The following is a 16,995-nucleotide window of genomic DNA, read 5'->3' on the forward strand; positions in this document are numbered from 1 at the left end:
TCACAAAAAGATAAACACTTTATAATTCCACATATATGAGATACTTAGAGTAGTCAAAATCATAAAGACAGAACGCAGAATGGTGGTTGCCAGAGGATGGGGGAGGCAGGGATAGGAAGTTATTGTTTAATGGGTAAGGGTTTCAGTTTTACAAGATGAAAAAGGTTATGGAGATGGATATTGAGGATGGTTGCACAACATTATGAATGTATTAATATTTAATACCATTGGACTATACACTAAAAAATGGGCAAGATAGTAAATTTTCCTTTATATGTATTTTACCACATAAAAAATGGAAAACAAATGTATTTTATGAAAGTGAGCATGAGTAGCTTGCAAAGTTACTTCAAGACATGAATCACTTCTTTTTGCAATTTGACCATTATTCTTATTTTGGTAAAATTTGACTTTTACAGATTAATTTCTTTTTAGGCCATTGGTCAACAGATGAATGACATTTAATTACATTAAGCTTAGATTTAAAAATTGACTTCCGAAGCAAAGAAGGTACTTATCTGCACAGCATTAGGAAACTTTAATTCTCTGTCTTCAAATATTCCAAAATGTTTTTAATTTAGCAATTTTTGACAAGTTATTTCAGGAAACTCCAATGCTCAGTTTGCTGGAGACGGACTAGTCTTCAGTTATTTATGGATAAAACCAGAGCCAAGTACTGCCTGGGAGAATTTAGCCTGATTTACAGCTTTAAGTCTATCATTATTGCTACAGTTCAGTCAGTTTATTCCTTAAGGTGACCATTTTAAACAAAGGTAAATATTAATATGACAGTGAAAGAAAATCAAGGAATCATTTGAATCACAGAGGACATGAAGCTCAGCCCCCTCCAACTCTTACACAAATTCTACTTGATCAATAATAACATTAATAAACATATTTAACCCCAACTATGTTCTAGATCTTTGCAGACACTGAAGTGACAAAAATAACAATTGACTGTCACTATGTACCCATGCAGCTCAGTGTAGTGAGAAAGACAAGTGATGATAGCAATGTGATGTAGTATGTGCTACAATAAAGGCAGTTACCAAGGGACCATAGAAGCATAGAAAGCAAGAGTGAATAAAGGTGTTACAACAGAGGTTAAACTTGAAGATAATTAGGTACACAGAAGGAGAAGACAGTTTCAGACAGAAGGAAGAGGATACAAACAATCAGAACATGTGAAAGAACATGAGTTGTTTTTACAGTGTAAGTGAATTTGGAGAACACATATAGAGAAGCGATAGGAGATGAGGCAAGAGATGTAGTTAAAGGCCAGAACAATAAGATTTTTTTCAAGCAATAAGGAAAGGATTCCCTATTAAACAAACAGTGCTGGGATAACTGGCTAGCCATGTGCAGAAAATTGAAACTGGACCCTTTCCTTATACCATATACAAAAATCAACTCAAGATGGATTAAAGACTTAAATGTAAAACCCAAAACTATAAAAACCCTGGAAGACAACCTAGGCAATACCATGCTGGACATTGGGACGGGCACATATTTCATGAAAAAGATGCCAAAAGCAATTGCAAAAAAAAAAAAACATTGACAAATGGGATCTAATTAAACTAAAGCGCTTCCACTTGGCAAAGGAAACTATTAACAGAGTCAACAGACAACCTACAGAATGGGAGAAAACATTTGCAAACTATGCATCTGACATATGTCTAATATCCAGCATCTACAAGGAACTTAAATTTACTAGAGAAAAACAGACACCCTCATTTCAACAATTTACAGCAAATTTACAATAGAAAATCAAATACCAGCATGTTCCTTTTTTTTTTGAGATGGAATTTCGCTCTTGTTACCCAGGCTGGAGTGCAATGGCGCCATCTCGGCTCACCGCAACCTCCGCCTCCTGGGTTCAGGCAATTCCCCTGCCTCAGCCTCCTGAGTACCTGGGATTACAGGCACGTGCCACCATGCCCAGCTAATTTTTTGTATTTTTAGTAGAGACGCAGTTTCACCATGTTGACCAGGATGGTCTCGATCTCTTGACCTCGTGATCCACCCGCCTCGGCCTCCGAAAGTGCTGGGATAACAGGCGTGAGCCACTGTACCTAGCCATGTTCTCACTTTTAAGTGGGAGCTAAATAATGAGAACACATGGGCACATAGAGGGAAACAACACACACTGGGGCCAATCGAAGGATGGAAGGTGGGAGGAGGGAGAGCATCAGGAAAAAATAACTAATGGGTAATAGGATTAACACCTGTTGATGAAATAATATGTACAACAAACCCCAAGTCACAAGTTTACCTATATAACAAACTTGCACATGTACCCCTGAACTTATTTAAATGTTAAATTAAATAAATAAAAGACTTCTTAAAAAAGTTTTTTAAAAATTCATACTTAGGATTTTAAACTTTATCCTACACGTGCAAGTGGGACTTTAACTTAATTGTTTTGTCCTGGTATAACAAAATATCTGACAATTTCTATTGAGCAAAAATTTATTTGGCTTACAATTCTAGAGGCTGGGAAGTCCAAGATTGAGGGGCTGCCTCTGGTGACAGCCTTCTTGCTGCATCATAATATGGTAGAAAATGTCACACGGGCAAGAGGGGGCCGAACTCACTTTTATACAAAACCCAATCTCTCCAAAACAAACTCACTTCAAGAGTGATGGCATTCATCCATTCATGAGGGTAGAGTACTCATGATCTAATCACCTCTTAAAGGTCTCATGTCTCAATACTGTTGCATTGGGGATTAAGAAACACATTCAGACCATAATGGACTCATAGTCAGACTTTAAGCAGCAACCATTTGAAAGGTCACTTTAGAAGCAATGTGGAGAAGTGACTTGAAGAAGTGGGACTGGAAGCAAGAAGAGGTTCTTGGACAGTAAAGATATAATATGCTATGTGAAGGAGAACACGTAGCTGAAGCAGAGCAACAGCATTGGAGATGAAGAGAAAGGGATTTATTTAGTCAGATTCTGAGATAAAGGTGCAGTGGTTCACACCTGTAATCCCAGCACTTTGGGAGGCCGAAGCAGGTGGATCACTTGAGGTCAGGAATTCAAGACCAGCTTGATCAACATGGTGAAATCCCATCTCTACTAAAAATACAAAGATTAGCCAAGCGGGCTGCTGGGTTCCTGTAATCCCAGCTACTTAGGAGGCTGAGTCAGGAGAACTGCTTGAACCCAGGAGGTAAAGGTAGCAGTAAGCCAAGATCGCACTACCGCATTTCAGTCTGAGTGACAGAGTGAGACTCTGTCTCAAAAAAATAAAATAAAATAAAATGAAGTATAGAATGATTGAAATTTAGGATGAAAATGTGGAGAAGCATGATGTAATGATGCCATCTATGACTCATCTTTCTCTCTTAGGCAATTGAGTAGGTGGAAAAAGCATCAATGGAAGATGAACAACCAATTTGATATTATACATAATTTTGCTTTTGAAAGACCTTTTGAGGTACCTGCAAAACTTGCATATATTTTAGTAGTAGAGTTCAGTAGGAAGTTAGAATTATAGACCTGGAATTTAACATTCCTTCCTCAAAGAGGATTTTTAATTACCCAAGGTTGGTATATTCAAATAGTTGTATAGTTTAATGCATTTGCTGTCCTGAAATACATTTCCTTCTTCTGATGATGACATTACTGCAATTAAGCAAGATATTTATTACGATAAAATGTGCATAGAATTATAGTACTTAAAAAACTTTAGAAATTATTATAATCTTGTTTTTGTTTTGAGTTGAAAATTTCATCTAATGCATTCCCAGAAACATAATTGCTTTCATCAAAATCTTTGGGATAGATGACTAACAACTCCCTTGAGAACATGTTCTAGCATCTCCCTAAACTGATAGAAAGATTTGGCTAACCTCAGACTATGTCTTTCATGCTGTAAATGTAGTTCCTTCTTTCTGATCTTATTCTAGTGTAAATTGGGAACAGCTTTTAATGCTAATGGAAAAATTAGCAAATTTAAAGTTGTTGAATTTAGGCTTTAGATTTTAACTGAATTATGAGCTTGGAAATATTTATGAATTTAAAGCAGAAAAATATAAACTAGATTCATCATATTTCTTCAATTGCATGGAAGTGTGATAAAAGAGTCGAAAGAATTTTTGGCCAGGTCAGGTAGTTCATGCCTGTAATCCCAGCACTTTTGCAGGCTGAGGAGGCCAGATCACTTGAGATTAGGAGTTCAAGACCAGCCTGGCCAATATGGTAAAATCCATTCTTTGCTAAAAATACAAAAAAAATTAGCCAAGCATGTTGGTGGGTGCCTGTAATCCCAGCTACTCTGGGGGCTGAGGCAGGAGAATCGCTGAAACCCAGGAGACAGAGGCTGCAGTGAGCTGAGATCGTGCCACTGAACTTCAGCCTGGACAACAGGGAGAGACTCCATCTCAAAAAAAAAAAAAAAGAATTTTCAACAATTTATGTCTCAAAAGCACTGTCATAGAATATATGTTCTATGAATCACAAAGTGGTTAAATATAAATTTTTGGACAAACTATCTGAAAGTAATTTGTGTACCTACAAATCTTATATATAATGTGTTGTCATAAAAAATGAAAATGAATCACTATTTACATTCTTCATTGCAATATCGGCCAACCACAATCTTCAGAATCTACAGTATTGTATCATCTATAAAATCTATATATGCTAGTTTATGTGCATTTTAGATAAAATATTAATAAGTTATAATCATTTTACACAATTCCAAAGGGTAAATATAATAGATTTTTGCAGTCCTAAAAGCTATCTGCTTGTGCTTACTCATCCTTACAGCCACGAATTTCAAGGATGGGTAATAAAAGAAGATAAAAACGAAGAAGAAAAATAATGTCTTGACTTTAATGTCATTTATTCCCTCTTGCTGACCCTGACTAATTGAGTTTGAGTAAAAATATTTCCCATCTTCTAAACCTATCCAGTAGTGTTTTTTCCTAAGAAAATTACAGCTCTCTGTCCATTGTTCACTAAAGTTGGCCACTTCGAACCCCTTACCTACTTAAAAAGCCCAAAGGGGATATAGGGGGAACGTAAATTTTATGGCTGACCTATTTCAAATGTAGTAGTTTTGTTTCTTTTTAAATTTAAATGATGTTTATGGTTTTGCAAGTAGGCCAAACAGTAGTGCAGAGAGTGAATAAAAGAAAAGTATTTCCCTTGAAAATGCCCCACAAAACAAAAGGCCACATGGAAGACAAATACATATACTACCAATATAAAAAATATCATGTGGATGAATTTATTTGCTATATAAACTTATTATGTCCTAAGCATGTGAAATGTGGGGAGTAGAAGGGATACATAAATAAGGCCAAAAAAAGAAAAAACCCAACAAAGAAACACGTGACCATGGCAAATATCTCTAGATTATTACATGACTCTACCAAATGACCTCTATCAAGTAAACTGCTTAAATGTATCTAAGAATGTCAGTACTAGCATGATAGACCTAGGTATATAATCCTAGCTTTACAACATACTGCCATGGTGACCTTAGTTGGGTAACAATCTCTAATCTTTGGTTTCCTCATCTACAAAAGAAAGACATCAATGTCTATCTTGTAGGCTTGTATGATACCTAAATGTTATAATGCAAGCAAAATGCCTAGCACATAATACTAAATTATTATAATAATTATTATAGCTTCATTGCTATTTCATAAAGCCTACTGTCTCCTAAGTGCCTTAGTTTTGAGGTTTATTTACTACTATATTTTCCACTGTTCCTTTATGACTGCAGTATCCTTTTTTTTTTTTTTTTTTTTTTTGAGATGGAGTTTCGCTGTTGTTACCCAGACTGGAGTGCAGTGGCACGATCTCAGCTCACTGCAACCTCCACCTTCTGGGTTCAAGCAATTCTCCTGCCTCAGCCTCCCAAGTAGCTGAAACTACAGGCGCGCACCACCATGCCCAGCTAATTTTTGTATTTTTAGTAGAGACGGGGTTTCACCTTGTTGACCAGGATGGTCTAGATCTCTTGACCTCATGATCCACCCGCCTCGGCCTCCCAAAGTGCTGGGATTATAGGCGTGAGCCACCGCACCTGGCCAGTATTCTTTTTTTTTTTTTTTTTTGAGGCGGAGTTTCACTGTTGTTACCCAGACTGGAGTGCAATGGCAAGATCTCGGCTCACCACAACCTCTGCCTCCTGGGTTCAAGCAATTCTCCTGCCTCAGCCTCCAGAGGAGCTGGGACTACAGGCACGCACCACCATGCCCAGCTAATTTTTGTATTTTTAGTAGAGACAGGGTTTCACCATGTTGACCAGGATGGTCTCGATCTCTTGACCTCGTGATCCACCTGCCTCGGCCTCCCAAAGTGCTGGGATTACAGGCATGAGCCACCATGCCCGGCCTGCAGTATTCTTAAATACATGATAATACATCTGAAGCACTCCCACACCAACCCATATGCAAATACCTCGCTACTAATACAATGTTTTAGTAGCACATCCATATGCATCTGTCAATATTCTTTTCTTCAGAGAATGTTCTTCATGTCGACTAAGAAAAAGACTTTTGAATTCTAAATCACTCTTGGAAATGACCAAGGTGAGGTGCAATCCCAGCACTTTGGGAGGTCAAGGCGGGTGGATGGCTTGAGGATAAGGGTTCAAGGCTAGACTGGACAACATGGTGAAACCCTGTCTCCATAAAAAAAATTAAAAATTAGCTGGAGATGGTGGTGTTTGCCTGAAGTCTCAGCTACTCACGAAGCTGAGGTGGGGGGGGTCACTTGAGCCTAGGACGGGGGTGCTTAGATTGTGTCACTGCAATCCAACCTGGCAGCCTGGGTGACAGAGTGAGAACCTGTCTCACAAAAAGAAAACAAAAAGGAGAGACCAAATTATTATAGTTCATAACATGTACTGTTATGAAAACAGTAATGACTAACAGCATCTTTGAAACCCTTTTCAAACTGCCGTTGCAGTCGGTGACACATTAAAAATTGGCATCTTAAGTCTACTGCTTCTGTTCCACCTACCAAGTTGTTAATGATGAAATTAGCTCAGTGTTATTCCACAGGAAACAGATAGAGATGACAACAGATAGAGTAGGACTATATACAGCTATTGATTAAAGCAACAGATCATCAAAAACTATATTTGATAGAGCATTAAAGCTACTGAATATGCCAAATTCCTATTAATAATCCAATACACATTATATTTCTATCCACCAAAGGATAAGGTCTGCAATAATTAACTATTCTTAAAGGTTGAACTAAATTTTAATCTTAGAAGCTTTATCTGTCTCTCTAGATTTAATAGTTAACAATTTAGGAAACATGATGTTAATTATTGCTCAATGTTTTAAGATGACCATGAGTAAAACAGAGGTAACTATTACTAAAATAAGCTATTATATTTATGAAAGCTTCTAAAATTCATGTCTCCTATAAGCTGTATTACATTTTAGTTATTTCTCTTGAATTTTTAATTTAGTTCAAATTTAAACTTAAATTGTTCTGCTTTATTGAGATATAATTAGCAAATAAAAATGGGATATATTCAAGGGGTACAATATGGTATTTTGATATATGCATACATTGTGAAATGATTGCCACAAAGTAATTAATATAAGCTGCAGTTTAAAATTTAGAAACCAAAATTGGAGGCCGGGTACAGTGGCTCATGCCTGTAATCCTAGCATTTTGGGAGGCTGAGGAGGGCAGATCACCTGAGGTCAGGAGTTTGAGACCAGCCTGGTCAACACGGTGAAACCCTGTCTCTACTAAAAATACAAAAATTAGCCAGGTGTGGTGGCACGTGCCTGTAATCCCAGCTACTCAGAAGGCTGAGGCAGGAAATCACCGAAACCTGGTAGGCGGAGGCTGAAGTGAGCCGACATCATGCCACTGCACTCTAGCCTGGGTGACAGAACAAGACTCCGTCTCATAAAAAAAGGAAACCAAAATTGGATGGTGGTGATAGTTGTACAACTCTGTAAATATGTTAAAACCACTAAATTATATACTTTAAAAGGGTAAATTTTATGATTTGTGAATAGTATTTCAATAAAGCTGCAACTAAAAATTGAAGGCCAGGCCAGTCACAGTGGCTCATGCCTGTAATCTCAACACTTTGGGAGGCTGAGGCGGGTGGATCACTGGAGGTCAGGAATTTGAGACCAGCCTGGCCAACATGGTGAATCCCTGTCTCTGCTAAAAATACAAAAATTAGTTGAGTGTGGTGGTGCATGCCTGTAGTCCCAGCTACTCAGAGAATCTCTTGAACCCAGTACACGAAGGCTTCAGGGAGCCAAGATTGTGCCACTGCACTCCAGCCTGGGTGACAGAGCGAGACTCCATCCAAAGGAAAAAAAAAAAATCAAAGGCCTGTGGCATGGTGGCTCATGCCTGTAATCCCAATGCTTTGGGAGGCCAAGGCAGGTGGATTGCTTGAGCTCAGAAGTTCATGATCAGCCTGGGTAACACGTTGGGAAAAGCAGCAAAGGAGAAAGGACGTACAGAGTGCCTACATAAATTGGTTATGAGTAACACATAAACAAGGAACAACAAACTGTGGAAGGCTGCAGGAGGCCTCCGAGGAGGAAGGCCTCTCCATGCCTCATGTTCCAGTGCAGGGTGACCTCAGCTCTGTTACCTTAGGATGACACACCAGTTCCGGCTCACTGATTCACTCCACAATCACTCCGCCCCTACTCTATAGATCAAAGTGTTTGTAATCAATAAATAATGTGGATGATCAGAGCTTGGGGCCTTCACTATCTCCTCCAGTAATGAGTGATGGCCCCCTGGTCACACTTTCTCTCTTAATCTGTTTTTTTCTCATTCCTTTGTCACCACCGAACTCGGGGTACCCACAAGTGTGATGTGGGGCTGGTTCCCTAAAGTAACATTCTGAGACCCTGTCTCTATAAAACATTTTAAAAATAGCTGGGAATGGTGGCACTTGCTTGTGGTCCCAGCTACTTTAGGGGCTGAGACACTGAGGCAGAAAGATCACTTGAGCCAGGGAGGTCCAGGCTTCAGTGCATCATGATTGTGCCACTGCATTCCAGTCTGGGCAACACAGTGAGACCCTGTCTCAAAAAAAAAAAAAGAAATAGAAATTAGGTTTGATAGTAATAGAAAAAAGTCGCATTTGAGTACCCTGAGAGGAAAAAAAAAGTTACCAACTGTGTTTTGTAAATTTAAAGATATAGTATAATTTCAACAAACTTTTCAATCATATTAAAGATATTTTCCACATTGGCATTCACCTTAAGTAAAATCTAGCTGAATTGCAAATGATTGAGGTTTAATTGTTAGTGTCTATAAAATCATAGAAAACAAAAACACCAGCTGTTTCAGCTGGTTTTACTTTTCTGTCATCCTTTGTAAGGCATGGGGATTTCAGAGGAGAGGAGAAATGGGAGGAAATGACGGACTACAGTGAGTCAAAGTTTTATGAACAAAGAATGAATTAACATTGCCCAAGATAGTCTACAGAGTTTCTATTGTGTATCTTCTTTCTAAGTTCAAATCTGAAGCTATAAAACAAACAAACACAGAATACGCATAAATCACTTTCAAAGGACAATGTAGAAGTAGGGGCCATAAAGTTTAAGAAAGTAGAGGCTATAAACTCTAAGAAACAAAGTATGGAATGATAAACTAAAGATCACATCAACAGAAGCCATTTCTAATTTAAATAGCAATTTATACTTCCTAGAATCAATCTAAAATCAAGACTATATTAACAATCATACACTTTCTAACTTGAAAATATGGCACAAGTATTGAAGTTTTCTATGCCTTCTTAAAGGTGTTTAAATGTGATTGGCACTATGTAGATATGCAAATTTAGCCTTTTCTTCTCTTAAATTACTAGGGAGAATTACCTGAAATTTCTTATGCTTAACACGTGGTTGATTTACCTTCAAATTTGATTAGCTTTTGACTTCTGGCCTGGTTATTAGATGGAGGATTTATCATGGAAGATATCAAGAATACCAAGTTTTTTGAGTCTTTGTTGGGAAAACTTCCATATACATGTTCTATAGTTATTTCCTGGTAAATATCTATAGCTGAGAACTCTTACTAAGTCTTACTGGTGTTACCCATATTAAGGAAGACAAAAAAATGAATTTCGAATTCCTCTAAGAAATGGCCTAAGTAAATTCAGTCCTCTCTATGTGACAGAATTTATCAGCCTATTTGAATGAAAACATAATGGAAGCTTAGGTTGTCTTCTGGGTTGACTGCAATGTATTAAAAATACTGTTTTCCAATAATGTCCAACATTAAATTTTTGGAAAAGTAATTGTATGTTTTATGCACCAGTGGTTGGAACACAAATGAATGGAATGTTGACTTCTAAAGATGGAGGGACCTATAATTCTATAAATAGATGTAGATGAAGAATAAACAAGCCACTTATAACAATGGACTCTGCGCAGGAGAAAGTTAACAAGTCTAATAGCCCTAACTTGAAAGTTAAATCATTTTCAAAAAGAAAAATCAAAACTTGGAAAATTTAAAAATAAGTGGAAATTAAAACACTCTTGAACCATCGTTGTGTCAAATAAGAAATCAAAAGGAAAATTAGCAAAAACTTCCAAACTGGGGCATGGCACAATGGCTCACACCTGTATTCCCAGGACTTTGGGAGGCCGAGGTGGGCAGATTACTTGAGGCCAGGAGTTCAAGACTAGCCTGGCCAACACAGTGAAACCCTGTCTCTAAAAGAAAGAAAGAGAGAAAGAAAGAAAGAAAGAAAGAAAGAAAGAAAGAAAGAAAGAAAGAAAGAAAGAAAGAAAGAAAGAAAGAAAGAAAGAAGAAAGAAGGAAGGAAGGAAGGAAGGAAGGAAGGAAGGAAGGAAGGAAGGAAGGAAGGAAGAAAGGAAGGAAGGAAGGAAGGAAGGAAAGAGAGAGAGAAAGAATGAGAGAAAGAAAATACTTCAAACAAACAAAAACAAATATACCCTATCAAAACCTATGAAATGCAGCAAAATCAGTAGTAAGAGGGAAGTTTATAGTAATTAATCACTACAATAAAAAAATCTCAAATAAACAACTTAACTTTATATGTCAAAGAAGTAGAAAAACAATGAACTAAGCCCAAAGTTAGGAAAAGGAAGAAATAACAAAAATTAGAGAAGATAAATGAAATAGTAGAAAAAAATTAACAAAATTGCTTTTTTTAAAAAAAAAGATAAAATTGTCAAACTCTTAGCTATACTTACAGAGACAGAGAGAGACCCCAAATAAATAAAATCAGATATGAAAGAGGAGAAAATACAACTGATGATACAGAAATAAAAAGGATCATAAGAGACAGTTATAAACAATTACATAGCGACAAACTTGAAAACCTAGAAGAAATTGATAAATTCCTAGAAACACCCAATCTACTAAAACTGAACCATGAAAAAACAGAAAACTTGAACAGATAATAACAAATTAGGAGTCTGGAGCCAGGCGTGGTGGCTCATGCCTGTAATTTTAACACTTAGCGAGGTGGAGGCAGGAGGATCGATTGAGCTCAGGAGTTCGAGACCAGCCTGGGCAATATGGTGAAAGTTGGTCTCTACAAAAAGCACAAAAATTAGCCTGCTGTGGTGCTATGCACTTGGAGTTCCAGATACTCAGGAGGCTGAGGTGGGAAAATCCTTTGAGCCTGGAAGGTGGAGGTTGCAGTGAGCCGAGATCATGCCATTGCATTCCAGCCTGGCAACTAGAGTGAAACCATGTCTCCAAAACAAAACAAAACAAATTAGGAGACTGAATCAGAAATCAAAAACTCTCCCAACAAAGAAATGCCCAGGACCTGATGTCTTCACTGATGAATTCTATCAAATATTTAAAGAAGAATTTATACCAATCTTTCTTAAACTCGTCCAAAACATTGAAGAATGGGAAACAATTTCAAACTAATTTTACGAGGCCAGGACTACCGTGATACAAATGTCAGGTAAAGATACTAATAAAAAAATAAAACTACAGGCCAATGACCCTGACAAAAACAGATGCAAAAATTCTGAACAAAATACTAGCAAATCAAATTAAACAGAACATTAAAAGGATACATCACAATCAAGTGGGATTTATTCCTGGGATATAAGGATAATTCAATATACATGAAGCAATCCATGTGTTACATCACACTAACAAAATGAAGGATAAAAATCACATGGTCATCTCAATAGATTCAGAAAAAGCATTTGACAAAACTGAACACCCTTTACTGATAAAAACTCTCAAGAAATTAGGTATAGAAAGAACTTAATGAAGGCCATATATGACAAGCCCATAGCTCTATGACAGAAACTAGATAGGGATGTACATTCTCACCACTTCTTTTCAACATAGTACTGGAAATGTTAGTCAGAGCAATTTGCCAAGAAAAAAGTTAAATAGGCATTTAAATTGGAAAGGCAGAAGTAAAATTATCTGTCTGAAAAGAACATTATATTATATGTAGAAAATTCTAAAAACTCCACAAAGAACTTGAAAAAAAAAAACAAATTCAGTAACATCACAGTATGCAAAATCAACATAGAAAAATCAGTTGTGTTTCTACACACTAGCAATAAACTATCTATCTAAAAAGGAAGTTAAGAAGACAATTTCATTTACAGTTGCATAAAAAGGAAGAAAATTCTTGGAAATGAACATGACCAAAGAGGTGAAAAGCTTATACACTGAAAATTACAAAATCTTGCTAAAAGAAATTAAGGAAGATAAAAATAAATGGAAAGATATATTGTGTTCACGGATTAGAAGACTTAACATTATTAAAATAGCTATACTGTCCCAAACAATCTACACACTGTTATTCAAATCCAAATCCCCAAAGTATGTTTTACAGAAATAAAAAACAGAATCCTAAAATTCACATGCAACCACAAAATAACAATAGCCAAAGCAATCTTGAGAAAGAAGAACATAGTCGGAGGTATCACATTTCCTGGTTTCAGAATAGATTACAAAACCATGGTAATTAAATATGGCATAGGCATAAAGACACATATAGACCAATGGAATAGAATAGAAAGCCCAGAATAAAATTCACACATATATGGTCAACTTCGAGCCTTTGACAAAGGCTCAAATAATACACAACAGGGAGAAGATAGTCTCTTCAGCAAATGGTGTTGAGGAAAACTGTATATCCACATGCAAAAGAATGAAATTGAACCCTTATCTTATGCCATACACAAAAATAAACTCAAAATGGAATAAAGACTTAAATATCAGTCCAGAAGCTTTAGAACTTCTAGAAAAAAAACAGAGGAAAAGACTCTTGACACCTGTCTTGGCACTGATTTCATGGATATAGCACAAAAAGCACAAGGAACAAAAGTCATAATAGATTAAGTGGAATTACATCAAACTAAACAGCTCATGCACAGCAAAGGAAACAATCAATAGAATGAAAAGGCAACTTACATAATGGGTAAAAATGTTTGTAAACTATATATCTGATGAGGATTTAATGTCCAAAATATTTAGGAACTCCTACAACTCAATAGCAAAAAAGAAAACAGCCCAATTTAAAAACAGGCAACAAAACTTGAATAGGCATTTTTCCAAAAGAGACATACAAGTGGCCAAAAAAATCTATGAAAATATATTCACCATTGCTAATCATCAGGAAAATGCAAATCAAAGTAACTATGATGTATCATCTCACACCGGTTAGAATGGCTACTATAAAAATAAAAAGGTGGCCGGGCACCGTGGCTCACGCCTGTAATCCCAGCACTTTGGGAGGCCGAGGCGGGTAGATCACGAGTTCAGGAGATTGAGACCATCCTGGTCAACATGGTGAAACCCCATCTCTACTCAAAATACAAAAATTAGCTGGGCATGGTAGTGTATGCCTGTAATCCCAGGTACTCAGGAGGCTGAGGCAGGAGAATTGCCTGAACCCAGGAGGCGGAGGTTGCGGTGAGCCGAGATGGCACCATTGCACTCCAGCCTGGGTAACAAGAGCGAAACTCTGTCTCAAAAAATAATAATAATAAATAAATAAATAAATAAAAAGGTAAGTGTTATTGAGGATGTGGAGAAATTGTAACCCTTCTACACTGTTGTTTAGAATGTAAAATCATGCAGCTACTATGGAAAGCAGTATGTAAGTTTCCCAAAAATATAAAACTAGAACTACCATGGAATCCAGCAATTTTACTTTGGTAAATGTATCCAAAGGAATTGAAATAGGTATGTCAAAGAGATATCTGCATTCCCATGTTCACTGTAGTACTATTCACAATAGCCAAGTAAAGGAAACAACCCAAATGTCCATAGATAGATGAATAGATAAAATATTCATACATTGAAGTATTACTTTGCCTTTTAAAAAAAGAAGGAAATCCTGCCATTTGCTAGAAGGATGAACCTGAAGGACATTATAATATGTGAAATAATCCAATAATAGAAGAACAAAGACTGCATAATTTCACTTCCATGGTATATCTAAAATAGTCAAACTCTTAGAAACAGAGACAAGAACAAGGGAAAGCGGGAAGTTGTTTAATGTGGTATAAAGTTTTTGTATGCAAGATGAATTAGTGATAGAGATCTGCTGTACAGCAGAGTGTGTACAGTCAACATCACTGCATTATATGCTTACAATTTGTTAAGAAGGTAGATCTCATTTTAAGTGTTCTTACCACACATACACACACACACACACACACACGCACACAAGAAAATCAAACAGAGGGAAACAAGGAAATTGTTGGAGGTGATAGATATGTCTATTACCTTGATTGCGATGATGGTTTCACAGGTATATGCAGATGTCCAAGTTGATCAGCTTCTATACATTAAATATATGCAAGTTAATGTATATCTATTATAACTCAATAAAGTTCTTTTTTAAATAATAAAATGTCATAAAACTTTTATTAAATGATAATATAGTAAATATATTTTATTACTAAGAATCATTGCACTTATGAAATATTTCACAATTCAATTCCTAGTTTAGCAAGAAACATTACAAAGCCAGGAAAGCTAAGGTCTACACCAGCAGTCATCAGTACAACTGTCACAGAAAATAAGGAAAAGTTATTCAATATTGTAGTATTCTTCATTTTAATAACTTTTAAAATTCATGGTTCTTCACAAAGGTAATGGATTGCATTTCGTCTATAATAGGGCTTGGTCTACTTTGATTTGCATTTTAATCTGGTATGTGATCAAATTGTCTCTCTGTAGTCATCATTTTTTTGTACCACATGGTGTATATTTTAGCTTTCTTAGACAAGCAATCAGAGTTTAGATTGCAGCAAAGTAAGAATTCAAGCACTTAAAAAATATTAAGGATAGAGATGACTGAATTGTGGCACACTATCTGCAAAAACATAGAAGTGACTTTTTCAGACAAAATGTCTCTTTAATAATTCCAATATTGTACGTTAAGCCTCTTTTCTGTTCTAAACGCAGCCAACAGATGAACCAACATATTCAAGATCAAAACCATTTGTTAATTTGCGTACCCATTTGGAATTTGGTTGCTAAATCACCTGGTGTTAACTTCTTCCTAGAGCAAAGCTTTCTTAATTAAATTTATTGATTAGCTTTGTGAAGGATTATATACCTATGATTGGTTCTTCTACAAGTTTCCAAACCATATGCACCTATATATATTTTTTAAACCTTCATATTTAAAAGATTTCTAGCCGTGGTTACACTGTGAAGTTATAAATATTACAGATTACACAGGATGTAACTGAATGCTAAGTTCAGAAGTTCTAATTTAGATCATTAATTCTTCCATTCTTCTGGCAGAGAGTGAGGGAAACTATACTCATTCTAGTTTTACTATATTAATACAGTCAATAGCCAGATTAGTAACATGTGCTGCCATGGAAATACTCTTTTTCTTGCTTTAATTTTTGAAATATTGCCTTAAATATCATCTTTGTTGTGCACAAACTTCCAGGCAAACTTATATTTTGAGTTTCCACTAGAGCAGACATGTAAGAGGATAGAACAAATAGAAGAAAACTCTCACCCACTCCAGGGTAAATTGTCACTGTCAAGATTAACATAAGCAAGACTTTTTTGTTGTGGTTGTTCCTCCAGAGGGTTTTAAGATCACGTGCTTTCACTTGATTCAACAAAATATTAGGAACATAAAGCATTAATCACCAGACACAATTCTCAATGACCACACACTTTTTCCAAAAATCAAAACAATGTGGCATAGATTCTGAAGGCTGTTTCAAGAGAGATGTTAAGAAATATTTTGACAAATCATAGTGTCACTGAAATAAATGTCTAGTCTTTGAAAGGCAAATTAATTTTAGATATATATGTTTTACTGTAATGATTTTAATATCATATTACTTGATATCACAAACTTTAAAAAAATTAGAAACTCTCAAAATATCAGGACTACTGATATAGCCTAACCATTTTACTTAGTACAAATCAGATGATAGTAATACTGCTCGCACTGTGTCACTTGGCTTGAAAGAATATGATAGGTACTTCTCTACATTTTTCACTTCTTTCTTTGTATCTTTGGAACTTCAGCTAAGTTATATTGATGATAAGGTGTTTCGGAGGTCATAATGAAGTGAAAAATACATAGACAAATTAGCAATGATAGATTAAGCTATCTAGTCCCTAATTTATCAGTGATTTTCTTGATTATCGAGTGTAACACTCTAAAGGATAAAGGCATATTTTTGTATCTTATCTTGGTAAATGAAGAATGCTGATGAAATTGGAAGACCAGCAAAGCTGAGTTCTCTGGCAAATCTTGCCTCACAGCTTTGCTCTTTCACTAAGTAAGCATTCATTACTCTCCACTACAAGGTCACATATTAAAAGTTTACTATCATTTTCCTAGTAATGACTACAAGATGCATAAACAGTAAAAATAATCTCGATTCAAAAATCACAAGGCCAGAAAATAAACTTTCACTCAGGCAGTTCTACCTCAGGGCTGCCTTAGATGACAATAGGCATCTAGTCATTATTATATTGACTTTTGCTTCAAATTAAGCTCCACCTGGAGAGAATGAAATATATCT

Source organism: Callithrix jacchus, chromosome X (assembly GCF_049354715.1).
Source record: "Callithrix jacchus isolate 240 chromosome X, calJac240_pri, whole genome shotgun sequence".
Taxonomy (NCBI): Eukaryota; Metazoa; Chordata; class Mammalia; order Primates; family Cebidae; genus Callithrix; species Callithrix jacchus.